This window comes from Zootoca vivipara, chromosome 1 (genome assembly GCF_965207765.1).
Source record: "Zootoca vivipara chromosome 1, rZooViv2.hap1.1, whole genome shotgun sequence".
Lineage (NCBI taxonomy): Eukaryota > Metazoa > Chordata > Lepidosauria > Squamata > Lacertidae > Zootoca > Zootoca vivipara.
In genome coordinates, this window is record NC_142582.1 from 46,928,229 (window position 1) to 46,947,515 (window position 19,287).

Genomic DNA, 19,287 nt, shown 5'->3' on the forward strand with positions numbered 1-19,287 from the left:
TGGCACCTGATTTGAGCCTTATGAGACACGTCAAATTGTGGTGAAATCTTGTTCTCCTATAAATTGCATCTGTCTTCTTTCTTAAGTCAGCCAAGCTATGCAAAAGAGGAAACAGCAATATCCCAATATCCTGCCCTTAACAGAAACAATTGCCAGTCTGCTATGATAAGAAATTTTAATGATTAGTTGGACACGGAGGAGGAAAAATATTTATGCACAGAGGCTTTCTGAGCAAATCTTTATTAGAACTTGGCTCATGCTGCTCAACATGTTGCCTTTAGTTGTTCTGCCCCCAAAGGGTATGTCCATAGAAGTGGTTTAGATTTATTTACTTTTTACCCCTTTCTGGTGCCCATCTGCCTCTGCCTTCTTGGGAACATCCAACATACATAACTCTGCTTTGTGTGGCACAGAGCAACATCCCTGCTTTCATGGCTAGAGTTTGGGACTCATACAGATTTCTGGGTTCATAGCTCCACTCATGGAGCTGTATCAAGGTCATTGTGACATATAAATGCGATGGACAACAATACAGCTCTGAAAATCACTCTGATTGACAAAGGACGAGTGTAGAAATGCACATAGACAGCAACTGGACATAGTCGTGGTCTCTGTCTAATCCTCTTGGTTCAGAGAGTAATGTTTGTGTGGGTGATTCTTGACATTACACTTTGGCAGATGTACAAATAAAGTCCCAGGAGCATCCATTATGAGGAAAAACAAAATGCAAAATTGGCTTGTGTGATTGCTATCCACGAGAGAGCAATCATTCAGTTCTCCCAGGAGATAAAAGGGGGAGGAAGGGAAGTAACAAGCCAAACAATGCCCATGTACTCTGGGGAATCACATGGTTCATCCCAGATACACAGGATGCAATACCGGTAGGAGAAGAAAACCAATAGGCTGTAATGGCATTAATAAGTACCAGCACTTATTAAATAAATTGTTATTTGTTGCTTACAACTTGAAAAAGCATTTTACTGAACACAGGCAGACATTGGTGTACACGGGGATGTCTTAGTGATAATTTTATTGCTTTATCTTTTGTGTTTACTACTTTGAGGGTTTTTTCTACAATCAAGCCATATATAAATCATATGTAATAAATAAAAGAAACAAATAAAACTTAAACAGAGCTATCCTTCAAAGTTCACACTCACCTGATTTTTCCAGTGCAGTTCTCGAGCGAAGTAATGTGTACGTCACTATGGTGAACTATGCATATCAATGCCTGAATTAGTGAAATTAGCATACATTGTATTGAATAACATTACAGTGCAAAAAATGCATTTATCAGGGGAAAATGAATATACAGATGTGTATAGTGGGAGACATTCACTCAAAAATACTTGTGAATTTTCAGAAAAATCTCAATGTGATATAGGAATGTGAAGAACTGAACTAAGGATTAGGGGAAAAAATGGATGTGTTTTAGGTTCTGCATTGATCCAGGAAGTACAATATATAATTATATTTATGTCTGCCGAATAAATATAATTATATATTGTACTTCCTGGATCAATGCAGAACCTAAAACACATCCATTTTTTCCCCTAATCCTTAGTTCAGTTCTTCACATTCCTATATCACATTGAGATTTTTCTGGAAAAAATAGAAGGGGAAGAAATGGAGGCAGTGAGAGATTTTACCTTCTTGGGCTCCTTGATCACTGCAGATGGTGACAGCAGCCACGAAATTAAAAGACGCCTGCTTTTTGGGAGAAAAGCAATGACAAACCTAGACAGCATCTTAAAAAGCAGAGACATCACCTTGCCGACAAAGGTCCGTATAGTTAAAGCTATGGTTTTCCCAGTAGTGATGTATGGAAGTGAGAGCTGGACCATAAAGAAGGCTGATCACCGAAGAATTGATGCTTTTGAATTATGGTGCTGGAGGAGACTCTTGAGAGTCCCATGGACTGCAAGAAGATCAAACCTATCCATTCTTAAGGAAATCAGCCCTGAGTGCTCCCTGGAAGGACAGATCGTGAAGCTGAGGCTCCAATACTTTGGCCACCTCATGAGAAGAGAAGAATCCTTGGAAAAGACCCTGATGTTGGGAAAGATTGAGGGCACTAGGAGAAGGGGACGTCAGAGGACAAGATGGTTGGACAGTGTTCTCGAAGCTACGAACATGAGTTTGACCAAACTGCGGGAGGCAGTGCAAGACAGGAGTGCCTGGCGTGCTATGGTCCATGGGGTCACGAAGAGTCGGACACGACTAAACGACTAAACAACAACAACAACATGTCTGCCGAATATGGGTGACCCAACAGGGTCTGTGTTGGAAGGGAAACATTCCAAATTAGCAAAAAACAAAACAAAAAACAACAACCCAGAAATACTAGAGTATGTCCCCCTGGTCTTCCTTCCATCCTTTGCAGCCATGACTCAAATTCCCCTTCGTTTTGTAACCCAGCTTCCTTTTCCATTTGTGGTTTCAATTGAAGATTGCAGGTGTGGCTTGTGCAACCCTGTTTACAAAGGAAGACCGAAGATTGAAATCATGTGATGTTCCACTTACCTGTAAAAATGGCCCATGATGGGAGCAGAAGCTTTGAATCCTGCCAGTCTGATTCAGTTCCCACACCTGCTTTATGGGCTGTATTCAGTTTGGTAGTTCACGGATGCTGGATTACAGACATCCCTCTCCAACATCCTGGCAAATCCTTTGGTTATGACCAAGAATATCTAGTTCTTTCCCTTTCACTAGTTCACTTCACCTTTGGCTAAGAGCCAAGCATGCAAGGCACCTAAACCAAGTTGAACAGAGCTACGCAATTCCTTCAGTGAAAGAAATAAAAACATTATTGAACTCTCTGAGATTTAAACAACTGCCACAAATGAGAAGGTGAGATGAGTAGCCTATTTACCCAGCTTTTCCCAATTTCAGCTGAAAGGAAAATTCCAAAAGGAATTAATTTTGCTTCAGTGTTAGTATTCCCCTGCCCTACAACACATCACTGCAATTTAGACATATAAATTGTTCTCCAGGATACTTCAAGTGCAAAGGGCTGGCAAAAGAAATATGCCTTATTAGTTTGAGTAGTTGGGTCACCCCCAGGGCAGTAATACAAACAACTTGGCTAATTTAGCCCCAGAACATCTCAGACAACTGCAACTTAGGTTGTAGGCACAAGAGGAAAGATATTTCACCACTGTAATGAAGATAGGCAGAAAGCGAAGGCCAGGGTGAGAGGAGGCATGTATACAGAGCAGGTGTGTCAGGAAAGATAACTGCAAGCAGTACCTGAAAGATAAGATGAGCACTCCAGCTCCAAGCTCAATTTCTTTCTCTTTGTCTTTTGTTGTTCTTTCTTGCTTACAGTGACACTCTGGAAGGGGAAGAGCGCGTGCTAATGATTGCAATCTTGTTGCTCTTTTCGAAAACTCTACTCTTCGTTCTTTGCTTTCTCTGGAGACCACCTGCCCAGAAAGGCAAAGCAATCAGTTGCTGCCATTTCAAATGCAGCACGAAATGCTCTCTCTCTCTCTCTCTCTCTCTCTCTCTCTCTCTCTCTCACACACACACACACACACACACACACACGAGAGAGAGAGAGAGAGAGAGAGAGAGAGAGAGAGAGAGAGAGAGAGAGAGAGAGAGAGAGAGAGAGGGAGGGAGGGGGAGGGAGAGGGAGGGAGAGATGTAATGCAGAGCAGAGTTGCTTTTCTCTTCTCACCCATTTGCTTTGCCTCTCTTTCTAATGAATGCATCTCTTTTGGAAGAACGTGACACATATCGGAGAGCTTTCCAAGGTCTGGGTTATGTTTTCAAGATGTTACAGATTTATTATGTGGTGCAGAGCTTCTCTGCTGCACTGAAAAGTACAGGTATTGAAGCACAAGACATTTTCTATCTCTTGCAAAATCAGAATTCAATCTGTGAACTCTGAACAACCAGCACATTTTTAACCAGCACATTTCACATTTCTCATGTGAAAGGTTACCTCCTAAAGTAGTATAATAATTGCATAGAAAGGTCCTCATTTAATCACCATTCCTTCCATTCCATATGGAAAACCAGTCAGTGGATAATATGCATGATCATCATCTTCCATTAGTACATTCCCATTAGGAAATAATTTTTAACTGTTTTCCATGAAACACAGACTATACTTTCCCCACATATTCCTCTTACATATTTGTTTTGAATCCCTGTGTAATGTGTGCATTGGCGCTTACCTTTGTTTTCCTGTCAAGAGTGTGTGTTGCACATTGGGCTGGTTCACACATAATGCTATGTGTGGGCTGGTTCACACATGGTTCAGTGTTATGCTGGGGAGCCTTAATGTGTTGAGCAAAGCATTAAGCACACACAACCCTTTCCTCCTGTGTAGCCTAGAGGAGTTCTCCTGAGTTTTGTTTCAAGCTGATTTCCTAACTAGCACATAGATCCCCTTCACTCTAATGCTTAATGTGCAGCCGGTGGGAGATGTTATTGGTGGGTATGTTGGCATGCAGGGAGAATGGCTGGCAGGCACAATCCCACTTCCACTCCATGAGTCTTGAATGCTTGAGTTGAGTGGTGTATATATTAAAGGGAATGTAAGTTGAGCAGTTGATGTGCATAATAACTGGCAGTTGTATACATTCACCAGGCCTCATGGAGAATGTGCACATAATCCATCCACAGAACACGTTTTGTGGTCACTGAACATAATCCCCAACATATATTGGGGAATGTGTTTATTTCAACTCTATTTTGTACATTCTGTGGGCAATGTGCATATTTCTCAGTCAGTATGCAAAGTCCCCAAGAAACATACCTTTTCATATTTCCTGTTTACGGTAGATGTGCTGTGTTCAGGCTGCTTCTGGTTCACTGTTTAATCTTCTTCAGCCAAGCAGCAGGAAGAAAGGGCGCTCCAGGTAAATATTACTTATTACTTATTTATTGAATTTATACCCCATCCTTCCTCCAAATGATCCTTTTCAAAAGGGAGTTCATCTGCCTTTCCACCGCTCTCAGCTGTTTCCCAGTCATCAGAGCAGCACAAGGGGGATTTTAGGGAGAAGGAAAAATAAAAATAAAGACGCCTTCCCTCCCCATCCCACAATTTTGATGGCAATTTCTTGATGGCAGTGTGAAAAAAGCCTAAAGCATCATAGGGCCAGTCATCATGGGAATCGCAGGGGAGGAAGACTTAACCAACCAAGGCATACCCAGCAGAGCAAATTGGGCTTGGAGAGAAAGAGTGTGAAGTGTCTCTGATCCCTGATCCCTGAGCTTAATGGCTAGAGAATGTACAAAAAGCAGCTGAGAGAGGCACACTAGGGCTGTTGGGGATTGTGTATATTGACCTGGGATTTGTAAATTGGGGTTTCGGTGTTTGAAATCCAGGGTCATATTTCCCTGTTCTCTGCATAAAACAAAACAAAGCAGTTAATGAAAATCTTCAGATGGCTAAACCTGCGTCTCTTTCTCCATGGCCCTTTAATGTATTATGAAGTGCGGGAGATCATTTAGCTTTTGCCTTCCACTGCCTCTTTCCCCTTATCTCTCTCTCTTTTTCTTTTCACTAAACAAGACCCCAAAAGAGATCTGAATGGACATATGATTTTTGTATTCCGTGCCTGCCGGGGAGTGCTAACCTTACATGGGAACAGTTACATTTACAGCTTTGACGGAAAAGGCTGAGCAGCCCAATACAGCTTGTCATGTACAGATATGCAGATAAACCTTCCCTGCTAAGAAAGTGGCGACTTACTAAGATTCATGAGCGCCAGGGATTAATAGTGACAGGTGAGCAGGTTCAGTTAAAACAAGACATCCACATGTAAAAACCTTGTTCCAAAAACACAAATGTGAGATGAAATCAACCTCCTTCTGAAGGTCAGGCACTTTTCCAGTAAGTTATTTTAAATGTTCATAGTGCAGCTTGTTGGGCTTTTTTAAAAAAAGCCTGCAAGAGGCAGGAAACCAGAAGAAGCAGGCACAAAATGACGAGGCTGCCAGAACTGCTCAGCCCTCTACTTAATCTAACCTAGGGACATAGGAAGCTGCCATGTATTGAGTCAGATCATTGGGTCCATCTCGCGCAGTGTTGTCTACACCAGGCATCCCCAAAACTGCACTCCAGATGTTTTGGACTACAATTCCCATCATCCCTGACCGCTGGTCCTCTTAGTTAGGGATCATGGGAGTTGTAGGCCAAAACATCTGGAGGGCCGCAGTTTGGGGATGCCTGGTCTACACTGACTGTCAGTGACTTTCCAAGATTTCAGACAAGAAATATCTCCCAGTCCTACTGGGAGTCCTAATGGGAGGTGCTGGATAATGACCTGGAACCTTCTGCATACAAAGCTTTAGCTCTTTCCCATAATTCTCTGACTGATTGTATCCCACACATTTTACAGAAAAACAGAGATTTCCCCACTTTCTCCCTGCCCCTGCTCATAAGTCTTCCTGCTATCATTTGAGTCCTGTTCATATTACCAGTCTGCCTTGATAATGTTGTTGTTGTTGTTGTTTAGTCGTTTAGTCGTGTCCGACTCTTCGTGACCCCATGGACCATAGCACGCCAGGCACTCCTATCTTCCACTGCCTCCCGCAGTTTGGTCAAACTCATGTTCGTAGCTTCAAGAACACTGTCCAACCATCTCTTGATAATAATAATAATAATAATAATAATAATAATAATAATAATAATAATACACACTGAATTGTACTAGGCGGCTTCCAACAAAATATTAAAATACAATAGTCCGTCAAACAATAAAAGCTTTCCTAAACAGGGAATTCTGGTCTGAAAGTTGAAGAAACCAGCTGCTCGCTGAATGACCCATGAGAGTCATTTTGGTACCCCAATGTCATCAATGCAACCTGTGTCATTTGTCTGCTTGCATAAAATGCTGTACCTTTCAGATTCCTAGCCAACTTTCTGTACACATCAGTAGCTCTGCATAAACACCAGACCATCTAGCAATGGTGTATACATTTAATACTATTTAACCTATGTGGTGGCAACAGTCACTGTACATGAAACTTTGTTAAGTGATCCCCTTAAGTGAAACCAGCTTTTCCTTTGTTTCTGTGGGTTCATAAACATTATTACAAAAGCACAGCAGCAAATGAGCAAGCAGAGGAAAAATCCATGAAAACTTCCAAATTCTGTTGTGAATATTCCAAGGATGCAGTGAGGGAGCACAGTTTATTCTGAACGGGTGTGTGGTGGTCTGAATGAATGGGCTGATGACTTATTTTTTTGCTGAATACTTGTTTTTGTTTTGTCACTCTGTTTCGGCTGAATTCTTGTTCTCTGAGGCTCCTACAGAATTTAGAAGGAATTGCAAGCACTAAATCATCACTTCAAGAAAAGCCATTTCTTAGAGGGGAACATAAAAGAATAAATAAAATCCAGCAGCCTGCTGTGCCTCTCCTGCTGAGAACCAAATGCCAAAAAATCCAAAGTACTATAGTTTGCTATATTTCAATAACATAAGGAGGTGGAGGACTTGAAGGGATTACTCAATGAGATCTACTGAACTCTCAGATACTTGGGTAAGCAAAAGATATTTCAAAAAGAATCTCTGGCTTGCTGCAACTATAGTTGAGTGTCAGTTCAACTTTTTATACATGTTCATCAGATGTGACTAGAGAACAATTGCAGAGGGCTTAATGCTCACTTTTTAGGAAAGGACCCATGTGTTGCTTGTGTTGTCTTTTAATTTCATTTTATTTGAGTCCACAAGCAGCCCCATTTTGCACATTTACTTAGAAGTAAATCATTCTGAATTCAGTGGTACTTCTCCAATATAAAAAATGAATGAATTTATTATTTCAGTCACAGACAAGTTCCAGTTCACATACAATATCATGGAAGTCATAAAACATGATAGGGATACATTTGAATTTGAAATTAGGCATAACAGGGACAATAAAGATATAGCAACAGTTTTAAAAAATATATAAATTAAAACTTAGTCACTAAAATATAACCTAAAATGATCATTTAAGGCCTTAATCATTATGATAGCACAGCTTGTTCCCTAAGTTTTATGGCAATCGCACAGAATTTGGCTACCCTTAACATGATCTCATTTTTGACCACATCTAGCTTACCATTATCCATGGTTCTTACATTTCAGATTCCTATGCAATATTTTTCTTTACAGCATCAGACTTTCCTTTCGCTTCCAGGCATATCCGCAACTGAGCGACCTTTCGGCTTTGGCCCAGCCGCTTCATCAGCTCTGAACCTACTTGTAGTTGTCCTCCGCTCTTCCTCGGGAGGCAGTGCAAGACAGGAGTGCCTGGCGTGCTATGGTCCATGGGGTCACAAAGAGTCGGACACGACTAAACGACTAAACAACAACAACAAATAACATGATCTCAGGATCCTTGTCCTCTACCAGGGATTTTAGACATTGACTTTTGGATTCATTTGGAGATTTTTGCATAGCAGGGGTAATAAATACTGAGCGTATATCCCCATAGAAACGGCAGCGTAACAAGGCATGAGAGACAAGTTTCTACCTCCATCGAGCCACAGGAGCCGACTCATTCTGCATATGGTTGACCCTCGAATCTGCCCTGCAATAAGGCAGGTGGCAGCACGTTGAATCTAGCGAGGGTAAATGACCGTCTGTATTTAGGTATTTGTAATTTTGACAATTCTGAATTCTGAGCCACCAGCTTCGAGATGGATACTGATGCAAGTGCTGACCTGAGCAGAGGCAAGTCAGTGAGTACCCTGGACAGCTCCATGCAGGGCTCAATCTGAAAATTGCATGAGGGCAGCACTCAGCAGGCAACACCAGCTCCACTCAGACAAGTCTTACATAGGTGCTTCCTCTCTGTCTCAGCAGCTAGATCTGCCTTCACTGTGATCTTCATTTAAAGGATCACAGCCTTCTCCAACAGTTATTTGCTCCATCAGAACAGCAGAGAGTCTGGTTGCACTGCATCTTCTGAGTCAGAGGAGGGCAATGCGATGTCCATGGGGTAGAGAGGTACTGACTACATGGGCTTTTCTAGTGGGCTAGGTCCTTCTGGGGCAGGCCCTAATAGCTGCTGCTTTGAATTCCTGTCCTTATCCCCTGAAGAACAGGAGTCATAACAAATGTATGTGGCACCATGAGGAGCTGAGGTAGCTGAGAATAACCTGGAGAAACCAAGAAGACAGAGGAAGTACCAAAAAGTCAGTAACTACCGTAGATATTGATTTTTATTTTTTAAATGTTCTAAAGTACTTGGAACCTCACAGGGCAGGGCAGGGCAGGGCAGGGCAGGGCAGGGCAGGGCAGGGCAGGGCAGGGCAGGCTAATAACAATAACAATAACAATAACAGATTGTTTTGAGGAGACACTCACTGGTAATGTGACATGCCAGCCTTCTTTTTCCCGTGGACTTCCAAACAGTTGCCCATATTGCTGTAGTAGATGCTCACTATTATCATTTAAAAAAAAATCTATAGCACCATCATTAAGAAAAATGCACAGCATAAAATCAACAATAACTTTTCATTCATAAAACCAGTGCAAAATCTGTAATAAATCATTAGATAGCTGAATGAGTCAACATATCTGGAACACCCCACAAGGAAAGACTGGATGAATTTCATGTAAGTCTGCATCTCAGTCCCCCCCCCCCTTCTCTCCTGTGTCTCCCAAATTCCAACCTAGTTGCCACTAAATATTGCCTAAAGCAAAATTCAATATGCATTTGGAAAATGCAGGTTACAGTGTAAGTCTACTTGTTAAGTAAGCCCCAATAAGTTCACTGACACTTAGACATCTGCATGAGTTTTGAAGGAAACAAAAAGAACCCTGATTACAGTTGTACAATTTCTCTGGAGGGTTCTACACATTTATCAATTTATGTAGATAGTTAATTGGCAGTGTGTTGTTATATCTGCAAGGAGGAAACTAAAAGCACCTTGGTTCTGTGAAGAAAGGAGGAAGAGAAAAGTGAAAAGTATTCCCCCTTCACCCAATAGTTCAATAACTGCTGAGAAGCAAGTGAGATTTTTGACATTTCATCGAACACACTTTCATAGATAACTTGCATTTTACTACTTCTAGCAAGTTTCTAGGGATTAGCAGAGAGGTTAGAGGGTTTCTCCTGCAGGTGCTGACTTTAAAACACAAACAAAAGGAAAGAACAAGGGCTTGGAGCACCTGTTTAAAGGAGAACTATCAGATTTTGTATGTCAGAAATAAGATGGACAGATCTATAGCTTGGGAAGCAAAGCATTAGGGTGGAGAGAAAGCATTCAGCAAATGGGCCTTTCTAACAGGGTATAAGGTAAAGGTAAAGGGACCCCTGACCATTAGGTCCAGTCGTGACTGACTCAGGGGTTGCTGGTGCTCATCTCACATTATTGGCTGAGGGAGCTGGTGTACAGCTTCCAGGTCATGTGGCCAGCATGACAAAGCCACTTCTGGCAAACCAGAGCAGCACACGGAAACACCGTTTACCTTCCCCCTGTAGTGGTACCTATTTATCTACTTGCACTTTGACGTGCTTTCGAACTGCTAGGTGGGCAGGAGCTGGGACCAAGCAACGGTAGCTTACCCTTTTGTGGGGATTTGAACCACCGACCTTCTGATCAGCAAGCCCTAGGCTCTGTGGTTTAACCCACAGCACCACCTGCGTATACTGTCTGCCAAAGCTGTATGGTCCATCCACCAACCTTCATGGAATGATTACATTGCTTGCAGGTTTCCCATAGGCATCTGGTTGACCACTGAAACAGTGGAATGCAGAACTAGATTAGCCTTTGTTCCGATCACTGAAGTCATTTTGCTTGTCCTGAACTTTAGGGTACACTAATAATATAAGGTTACCAGATTGTTTCCAATGACTCTGGGGACACTTCATTGAAATGAGTCAGAATGATAGGATTTTGTCAGGGGACTGATTTGTAAATCTGGGGACTGTCCCCGGGAAACGGTGACGTCTGGTAACCTTATAATAACATTGATTTACACACACACACACACACACACACACACACACACACACACACACACCAAAAACAACAACAGAAACCTTCATAGTCTAATTATATATATATATATATATATATATATATATATATATATATATATATTATTTGTACCCTGCCCATCTGGCTGGGTTTCCCCAGCCACTCTGGGTGGCTTCCAACAAAAATTTAAAATACATTAAAATGTCACACATTAAAAACTTCCCTGGGGTGGGAAACCTTTTCCTGCCATAGTGCCTCATTCCCTACTGAGGGCCACCTGCCAGTGCTGGGTGGGGCCAGAGGCAAAGTGGGTGGAGCTACAAATGTAAACTTCACCTTTGAAAAGTATAAAAGTTTATAAACATGTTCTCACACACCTCTCTGCCATGTATCCTGGCAACCAAAAGGCATTATGAGAGCAACTTTGAAGCACTTACATTAGGCAAAATATTCTAAGATAGTATCATTTTCCTGCGCTCTAATCAATATCTCAACAGGGAGTTGACTTTTAACATCAGGCATGAAACAGTCTAAGGCTGGTCAGACACATCAACTATATATTACTTCGTGGGACATCAAACATTTCCAGCAGATGAGCTTGAAGGAAATGCAGTTATTTCTTTTCCTGGAGGGGGTGGGGGTGGATAGTTCAATGCCAAAGCTAATTTCTGTGACACTCATCTGTATCTAAGTCTCAGTCCAAACAACTGAAATTGTGGTTTCATTTCCATCTAGGTTGAAAACATTTCAATTTCTTGTTCCATTTGTGTTTATTCTCTCTTTTTTTGGCATCCAACACTCTTTCACACAAAAAGTTGCTGCCGAATTGCAATCTTTCCATCTCATTTTTTCTTTAAAAAGCAAGTTTTGATGCAAAATTCAAAAGCCAGAAGAATGATGTATAATTAAAGAAGCACATCATGAAAATTAGTACACTGGATAATGGAAATATGGCGACAGTCATAGAAATGAATGAGTTAGGAATTGTTTAATAGATGTATTGTTCAGGGGAATCTATAGCAGGGTGGTCCAACCTCTACGCCTTTTGTGGCAGCCCTCAAAAACAAGTGAGGCACAGGGCTTTGGGAAGGATGAGTGTGGGCTCTGAAAAGCTCCTAGAGTCTTCTCACCTCATTCCCAAAGCATACTTAGCACTTTAACAGCTTTGGTAAGAAGGTGGGAAGGCTCTTGGAGTCTGCCAGAGCCTTTACCTCATCCTTAAAGCCCAGTGCTTCACTTAGCTGGCTTTGGGAAGGCAGTGTGAGGGCTGGGGGAATCACATTTTGGCCTCACTACCCACCTCCATGAGACAAGGCAGCCCATGGGTTCTGCATCAAAGCACTCTTGTGGCCCAACTGGTATAAAAAAGTTGGGCTGCCCTGAGTTATAGAGGAGAATGGGCATATAGAAATTCAAAGAGTTTGCATCCTTCTTGGGATGGTGGTGAGGAATAGGAAACTTTCCTGTTTCCTTAGAGTGAAACTCTCAGTTCTTTCTTCAGGGGAATGCAATGTAGTTCCTGTGGTGTTCCCCTTCTCACTCAAAAATAGATGGCCAAATGTAATTTTGTTGTGAAATGTAAATTGTTTTTGTTCATTTGCAGCGGTGAGCTGGGTATAGGGATCTGGTGGGAAGACTCGTGTGGTTTATTGCTTCTGTGAAACATCCTGAAAACTCAATGTGCCTAATAAGCTTAGCTACATTACTCTGTATTTGGTTGTTTGGTTGTTTATTCATTCATTCATTCATTTCTATACTGCAAACCACATAAAAATATATCTCTGTGGTGTACAGAATCTTTATATGATATGCAGTGTGTCTATGAGAATTGGGGAGATGATAACAGCTGAAAACATGTAAAAGTAGCTGGATTTCAGAATTATTGTTTTATTTTTCTCAGATCAGATGGCTAAGACTACATCAAGGGAATAATAGACAATGGGAAGAATAAATCACTTCCTGTTGCATTTGGAGGGATGGATATATATATAACCTTTTGAGATGAGCAGATATCAACTGCAAATCAAATGGATTGGGTTGATCATTTAAAAAAAACATACAAAACTATACCTGCACTACTGTAAAAAGGTGTACACACAGGCAACCTATCAGCCAGTTATATCTGGGGATGCTGCCCTTAAGGTGTGAACTGGACTGGAATCTTGTGCAGTCTATGCATCCAATGTTAGTCATATTCAGCATAGCCTATTGATTCCAATGGGCCTTCTTTGAGTATGACTTAGCCAGATATCACTCTGCATGTTTGGCAGGTTTCCTCACAGCAGATACACCCTCAACCCATGAACAATCTTGGGAAGGGTTCAATGCTAAGCATGACAGTAGGGGCAGGTTAAGAGTGAGCTTGACCTTGCTTATTTTGGAACACCTTACTAGGGCTCTTGATTCTTGAAACTTCAGCTTTTGACCTGGGCAAGGCACTGAAACTGTATTTGTTGATAATCTCTGGCTAGAGATCTATTAAGGAAATAGCCTCTGTTAATAAAACTCTTTGTAATTCATAGTTGTTGTGTTGTTGCTTTTTTAAGGTAACCAAATTATCTGTCAAGAAATACTGCTAGGAAGGGCCAAAGAGTGCCCTATATAGGACTGGAAGTCCCAGTTCTGGCATGAGACTATAAAAAAGAAAAGGGGGAGAGGCAGAGGGAGACACAAGTGTGAAGAAAACACCAAATATATCTTTTTTAGATGGAATAATAAAATTTATTCCAAAGTTTTCTATAAATCATGAAATTGTTATTTTATGTGCCTTTGGGATTTATCCCTTTTTCTATGCATCATTTCTCTCTCTCTCTTTTTGGTCAAAATGTTCTACTCAGAGGGCAGAGGGTGATGGTACCTATACAGAAATGCAATTGTGGATCCAGGTGGTAGTTTAATAAGCTCTGTAAGGAGAACAAGATGTGTTAATAACAGAGAAGGTTAAGAAGGCAAGGCAAGAAGCCTTACACTTGAAAACTAACAAGTCACAAAGGAAGAAAGACTTAGCAATATAACAGGGATACAAGGAAAGCTCACTGTACAAACACACACACACACACACTATATTCATCCCTCCACCTCTCTCCTCCTTTTCTTCCCTGGGGGGTCTCTGCCCTCATATCCAACATTTGGCCAACCACAATGACTATAATGTCCACCATACCCATAAAAGGTAAAGGTAAAGGGCCCCCTGACCATCAGGTCCAGTCGTGTCCGACTCTGGGGTTGCGGCGCTCATCTCGCGCTATAGGCCAAGGGAGCCGGCGTTTGTCCGCAGACAGCTTCCGGGTCATGTGGCCAGCATGACAAAGCTGCTTCTGGCGAACCAGAGCAGCACATGGAAACGCTGTTTACCTTCCTGCCGGAGTGGTCCCTATTTATCTACTTGCACTTTGATGTGCTTTCGAACTGCTAGGTGGGCAGGAGCTGGGACCGAGCAACAGGAGCTCACCCCGTTGCAGGGATTCGAACCGCTGACCTTCTGATGAGCAAGCCCTAGACTCTGTGGTTTAACCCACAGTGCCCATACTCATACTAGGCTTAATTTCATTTCAAGGTAGAAATGGGGACGGAATCTCATTTTCTTTAGCCAAACTGTGTGTCTCGTATTGCTTATATCTTCTGTTTATACTACTGGTTTTATCCAAAAGAGTTTCATGGGAAAACATGAATGGAGGTTGCAAAGAATCCTCCAATTGATCCCATATAACAACTTCACACAGTGCCAGGGACATTTTTATACTGCTATACTTCCTCTCCTGTCCTCCATAGATCATCCCTTGTTCTTGAATAAACTACATTTACATGGCAAGCCATGCTTTGCCCAACAAATCAGTCTTCTTTTTTCTTGCTTTAAAATTATAGAGTATGCTCTCTTCCCTTCTGATGGTATTCAAGTGCTTATTCCAAATTGAAAGCATATTAGTCCAATCACGACAGCATTATAGTATGTAGAAGGATGACCTTTTTCATATAATTTCACAGTGGGGAGGAAGGATTTACATCCTCCCGATTCTATAGAATGTGGCTTCTTCATTCTCATCCTTTCAATTCACTGTGGCATTTGAGCTTAATGCAAAAATGTCATTTGCACTACCAGGAGATCCAGCCACCCCAACTTCTTCAAACCATCAGGCTGCCCCGCCCCTCCTCTCTCCCTTATTGTTCATTCAATTTAGCTTCCTTTGGCTCCCTTATTAAATATGCAGGATCTTCATTATGCAGCTGGGAGGCAAATAATGTAAGATTAACGCAAAGCCTTGCAAGGGTTTTTTGGGTATTATTATTATTAATATTAATAGCACAAGCTTCACGCATATTTTTATGCTTTGCTAACCTGAATGTCAATAGAATGTGTAATTCAATTTCTCCCTTTTCTTCTTCGGATCAGTGATACTCAGCTTAGAGAACAGCAGGGGTTGGGGGGATTTTAAGACCAAATCCTGCCCAATTGCTGAGGCTAAGGCTGCAATCCCAACCCCACTTCATGGAGACTAAGCCTGCTTAGATTCAATAAGACTTACTTGTAAGTAGACATAGTTAAGGCTGTGGCAGTTTCAGCTTGCTCTAAAAAGACAAACGTTCTGTGGCATCTTAGAAGACAGCTTATTTGATGCAAGGACACCCCAAGTTTGAGTCTAAAGGGGTCAAGTTTTTGTATGCTCCCAAGTTTAGTTCCCCCTTCTCAAGGTAAAGAACTGAGCCCTTGGGGGCAAAGGGAAGCAGACTCAGTTCTGTTCATGAACATTCAAATGAGAGCACTTGAGTGTTACAATTTGGATGTTTGCTAACCTTCTGGCACTCTAAACAGCCACAGAGGGCTTGCTTAGCTGGGTCTCTTGTTTCTGAGAATTATGGCAGTGCTTTACGCATCCTCAAAATTATGTGAAGTCAAAAGATAAAGCTTTGCTTCTCAGAGTCGACCCATTCCTTAAACTGTGAGAAGTGCCGCTTTTGCAGGGCCAGTTTTGATTGAAGGCAAAAGTAATAAAGACATCAACAGTAGTGTCTTTGTAAAAAATCTGTGCCTCTACAAAGACAGATGCCAGGAAGGATTAATAGGATGAAGTAGGCATCACAGAGAGTGCTAGTCCCAAAGCAACAGCTGTCCAACCTTCCCAATGCAACTGGCTTTCCGGAACAAAAGCCTAAACTGTTTTTCAAGTCTCCTCTTTAGACACCAGCTCAGCTAGAACTAGACAAAATGAGCTTTCGTATATACACTTCTCAGCCAGCTCCGTCTTTATTTTTTATGGAATAGGGAAGGAGATGCAGTTCAGGAGAGTCCAAAATCAATGATCTTCTCTTCCAGGTTGTAGCATTTATTCAGCTTGGATTTTCCCATGTTGTGTGACCAGAGCTTCATGGAGGACATGGCTTTCTAATGATAATTTGCTTTTGTCTTGGTTTTGCTCAGCCATTCTAATGTTTTCGACTTTATTATTATCATTTATTAAATTTATATAACCCCTTCACCTGATCATGATAAGATCATGATAAATAAACAAAAACAAGCCAATAGCCCTCCTCCCACAAACACTTTTAAAAGGCCATAAAATGTTTGATTGGCTCAAGGACTGGTTCTAGAGAGAGGTTTTTGCCTGGTGCTGAAAAATATGTAATGAAGGTGCCAGACGAGCCTTCCTAGGGAGAGCATTCCACAAGTGGGGAGCCACCACAGAAAGAAGGGGCTCAGATGATGACCACGGGGTCTGGGGCAGTTCATATGGGGAGAGGTGGTCCATGAGGTATTGCAGCCCTAACCCATTTAAGGCTTTATAGGTCAAAACCAGCACTTTGAATTGGGCCCAGAAACTAATTGGCAGCCAGTCCAGTTGAGACAGGTTTGGCATAGTATGCTCAAACCGTCTTGCTCCAGTGAGCAGCTTTGTCTCTGAATTCTGTACCAGCTGAAGTTTCCAAACCGTCTTCAGAGGCAGCCCCATGTACTGTATATAGTAGTAGCTTTTTCCTCCTTCAATTTATCCAATCTTATTAAAAATTCCATAGTAGTCCCAAAGCTGATGGCGTTAATGCCTAGCAATTCTGAGCGCCCCCCCCCAATGTCATATGAAGATCCAACAGACCAGAAAACAGTTCTTTTTGCAACAGCTCCATGATCATGGCTCCTAGGGCCAGGGGAGGTCATTCCCCTGGATGAGCAGAGTACAAATAAATTATTATTATTATTATTATTATTATTATTATTATTATTATTATTATTATGCGAATCTGAGCTATAGCTGTAAGATCATCTTAATAAAGAACAAAATCAAATCTCCTTTTATAAGCATCTCATTCCCTTTCCTCTACACACACACACCTGCCTTCCTGGGGAAAAAAAGACAATTGTAACTTTAGTTTTCCTGTTGTTACCCTGGATGTTTGATAGAAAGTCGGGGTGTTTGATTGGAATCTGACTAGAAAACAATACTGACGGGAAGATAACAAGAAAACCCATTTATCAGTTTGACAGGCACTGGATTTTATATGAGTATAAATTCTTTGTGATGGAGTAGGGTTGTCTTCTATTTACCTTAACCTCATATAACCAATGTTTAGGCTGAACTGAAGTCCCCGTTTCAGAGTAATCATGTTATACTCAAGTCAAATCGTTCTTAATGAACTCAAGGAAGGATAAGCCCCAGGATTTATTAATGTGATCTTGTCATCAAACATCAAGCAGCTCCATGACTACAGCTATTTCGCTATCAGTAAATACTCAGTGATGGGTGCTTCATGGCTGTTTATTAGCACCTAATACATTTTGGGTTATTCTGATTTACAGGTTTTGACATAAGGTGCTTCCAGTAAGGCAAAAACACAAGAGCCGTTCATCTGATTTGCAAGTTTGCAAAGACAAACTATGTGCAAATGATGATCTTGCTTTTCCGAATTAGAAAAAGTTGATTTTTAAAAATAATTTCCCAAGAGAACAAATATGCACAGTTACGGGCGGCGCTGTGGGTTAAACCACAGAGCCTAGGGCTTCCCGATCAGAAGGTCAGCAGTTCGAATCCCCGTGACGGGGTGCGCTCCCATTGCTCGGTCCCAGCTTCTGCCAACCTAGTAGTTCAAAAGCACATCAAAGTGCAAGTAGATAAATAGGTACCGCTCCGGCGAGAAGGTAAACCGTGTACTGCTCTGGTTCGCCAGAAGTGGCTTTGTCATGCTGGCCACATGACCTGGAAGCTGTATGCCGGCTCCCTCGGCCAATAACACGAGATGAGCGCCGCAACCCCAGAGTCAGTCACGACTGGACCTAATGGTCAGGGGTCCCTTTACCTTTGCCATTAATAATAATAATAATAATAATAATAATAATAATAATAATAATAATTGTATGCCACCCATCTGACTAGGTTGCCCCAGACACTCTGGGCAGCTCCCAACAGAAAATTAAAAACAATAAATCTTCAAACATTAAAAGAAATCCCTACAATACTTCCATAACAAATGATGCTACTCTTGAACATACATCTTCTATATAATAAGTGGACACAATACACATGTTGATTATCTACACCCAGTGGTCCAAAAAGTAGTGCTAAAACTCAAGAATGTCCGTCTTGTTCAGTCCTTCCAGATGTGTGTATATTAACTTTGCTAACAGCTCACAGGGAAGGCTCTTCTCCTGTAACCAGGATGCCATTCATGTTCAGGTGTGCTCTCCTTTCAGATATCATTTCAGTAGTTCCTATCTAGATTGGATTGCAAAATCCATTTCAGATTCCACAATCTACCCTGGTGATTCGAGTGAAGAGGTTCTGCCAAAAAATATGGGAGTTTGACCATTTGACCATTGCAAATCAAATGTGCATTCCGGCCAATGTTGGGTTTTGATGTTAATGTCAGATGCAAACAAAGAAATGTGTCAATGAAATATTGGGGGATTGAGTTAATTTGTTGAGCTAGTGGGATGAGAATCGCTCATGGAATAGGACTTCCCCCACCTCTCCTCCCCTTAAAACTTTGCTAGGGAACCGCCAGAACAGGTTTAGGGGAGCCCAGGAAAAGAAGTGGGAGAGTCCTGCTGCTCAAGTGGACCTCATTCTGCTCAAACATGCCCCATTCAATGCCACATTGGATTACACCCATTGCCCTTTATTAAACATTAGTTAACTAACTTATCCTCCCAGGAGTTTAGGTCCTTTTTATTATAACAAGTACATCCAGAGTCAAAGAGTGTATCTCAAAACTCATCAGGAAAAGGTACTGCTTGTTATTGTTTCCCCCCTCTATAATTATTGTTCCTCAATTTTTTAAAAAAATCTTTTTCATTGAGTTTGACCGTGCAAATTTAAATTTAAACAATTGTATGATGTTTCATCATCATCAATTAGGATTCCTTGAAT